The sequence below is a fragment of the Pangasianodon hypophthalmus genome, chromosome 20, assembly GCF_027358585.1.
Source record: "Pangasianodon hypophthalmus isolate fPanHyp1 chromosome 20, fPanHyp1.pri, whole genome shotgun sequence".
In the NCBI taxonomy this organism is placed as follows: domain Eukaryota; kingdom Metazoa; phylum Chordata; class Actinopteri; order Siluriformes; family Pangasiidae; genus Pangasianodon; species Pangasianodon hypophthalmus.
Genome location: NC_069729.1, coordinates 546,424 through 548,923, shown reverse-complemented (window position 1 = coordinate 548,923; position 2,500 = coordinate 546,424). Strand labels below are relative to the sequence as shown.

General features: G+C 44.5%; 1 protein-coding gene across 1 annotated transcript in view; it reads left to right on the top strand.

The window, feature by feature from the left end:
* The window catches only part of celsr2 (cadherin, EGF LAG seven-pass G-type receptor 2), a 47,566-nt gene extending 46,929 nt beyond the window's left edge, over positions 1–637 (top strand). The window contains exon 34 of the mRNA XM_034314210.2: positions 1–637. This exon is cut by the window's left edge and continues 839 nt beyond it. The gene's annotated coding sequence lies outside the window, so the exon portion shown is untranslated.
* The last annotated feature ends 1,863 nt before the right edge of the window (positions 638–2,500 follow it).

Below are 2,500 nucleotides of genomic sequence, written 5' to 3'. Positions count from 1 at the left end.
AATATCGGCACATGCCTACTGCACACACACACACACACACACACACACACACACACACACACACGGAGTAATGATGCCTTCTCCACCATCCAGCCTTCATTTTATACGACTGATGGAGGAAAAAAGGACAAAACACGAAACCCTTTGATACACTGAGATTTTTTTTAAATTAAATATCAGGAAATCATTTTATACAGATGTTTTTTTTTATTATTTGAAGAAAGTTGAAGGATTTCACTCAGACTTTTGTATTTTGTAGTTTAGAAATGAAGGATGCTGTTGTGCTTTTTTTGGCCCTTGTGTGTGTTAAACTCAGCTGTATGTATAAAACTCGGCTCTGCTGTTGTACAGGTTTGATGTGAGTGTAAATATTCTGTAACGGTACTAAAATCAGTCACTGCTCATTGGTGTGTGTGTTAAAAGCGACACTGTCTCTGAAACTGATGTTTGTAATGGACTGCAGGAAAACAGCTATTTTTTTGTAAGTGTTGTGCTTTTATAGACGGATGTTTCGTTCAGTTCTGACTTATTTTTGGTTTATTCTCACTTTTGCATTTTATTCCAAAATGGAATCACGTTATTAAGATTCAGGTCATTTCAGTTTTATACGTAATAAATACAGTCATGTGCTTATTTAGCAGCGCGTCAGTTTCTTTGCTCCAGTGGCTCAGAAAAGATGCTATAGTGTGTGTGTGTGTGTGTGTGTGTGTGTTTGAGAGAGAGAGAGCTCATAGTGTGTGCTTATTTTATCTGTTTTGCTTAATACACCACAGATACAGTATTAATGAGGAGGAAAATATCAGATTGTGGGAAGAAATGAAGGCTTGTCAATTTCGTTGATCAATTTTGATTGCAGTTCAGCTCTGAGCCAGCAGAGGGCGATAATGATCACACACTGCTCCTGTAAAATGTATCAGATTTAACATTACAGTGACTAAGCTGTGCTCAAATATTTATTTACACTGAAATGCACTAACAGAGCGCTCATCTCTCTATTTCTGTTGTGTTTAATATGTTCCTGGGAGATTGTGTGGCTCTACAGCGCCCACTTCCTCCTCCACTTCCTCCTTTATTTCCTCCTTAATTTCCTCCTCCACTTTCTCCTTCACTTTCTCCTTCACTTGCTGCTTCACTTACTCTTCCACCTCCAGGCATCACAATGACTGAAATATGTTGCTGTTGTTGTTGTTGTTGTTTTAAATAAAGCAGAGTTCTGACATTCTGGTCTTGGAAACACTTTACCGTTCCATCAGCAGATCATAAGATGATACAGAAGAATCTTTTCAGTGTAAAATAAAATATCCATAATGTTTATTTTAGACAGCACTGAGAGCTGATGGTGAGAGAGAGAAACTCCTGACTCTCAGGTTTTACTCTAAAGACTGCAGTGAAGTCAGATGTTTCTCCTCCAGTGGAGATGTGGAGAAGCCTCCTCATGCTCAAGATAACGACCTCACACTCATCAGCGACTGATCACACAGGACGTCCCATGAGCTGTTAAAGTTCAGCCAGTAACACTTCAATAACATTCATTTTAGAAGACAAACTTCCTAAAGAGAGGAGGAGCTTCATAATGGCTGTGGGTGGAGTCTGAGTCTGTGATGTCACAAGAAGGTTCAGATGTTTGCTGGAAAGGCTTGGTTTCATTTTAGAAGACAAACCCCCCAAAACAGGAGGCACTGTGTGCAGGACCTAGTGGCTTGGTGGTAAAAGTCTCGCCTCCCATGTTTCAGGTTGTTGGTTCAAGTCTGTGTGTGATGGTGAGAGAGATGGAGAGGAGGAAGAGGACAGGGAAAAGGAGCTGCAGAGGAATAGAGTGATGGAGCAGCAGAAAAAAGAGGATGGAGGTAGTTGGGCTAGTGAAGATGTAAGGTGTGGTTTTTTTTTTTTTAAATACACAGGCTGTAAAAACTTGTTTGCCCTCTGTCTCTGGTGAGGACACACCCCCATGCCTACCATGCCATGCCCTCTGTCTCTGGTGATGACACACCCCCATGCCATGCCATGCCCTCTGTCTCTGGTGAGGACACACCCCCATGCCTACCATGCCATGCCCTCTGTCTCTGGTGAGGACCACACCCCCATGCCATGCCATGCCATGCCCTCTGTCTCTGGTGAGGACCACACCCCCATGCCTACCATGCCATGCCCTCTGTCTCTGGTGAGGACCACACCCCCATGCCATGCCATGCCCTCTGTCTCTGGTGAGGACACACCCCCATGCCATGCCATGCCCTCTGTCTCTGGTGAGGACACACCCCCATGCCTGCCCTGCCCTCTGTCTCTGGTGAGGACACACCCCCATGCCTGCCCTGCCATGCCTTCTGTCTCTGGTGAGGACACACCCCCATGCCTGCTATGCCCTCTTCTTTCTGTGAGGATACAGACTCTCTGCATATTTGGGGGTTCAACCCAACTTTCTCCTGCGTCATAGCAGCAACGATTCAACCATCTGAGCCACGGAATCTCATGCACACCTCACCTCCGTCACACCTTCATC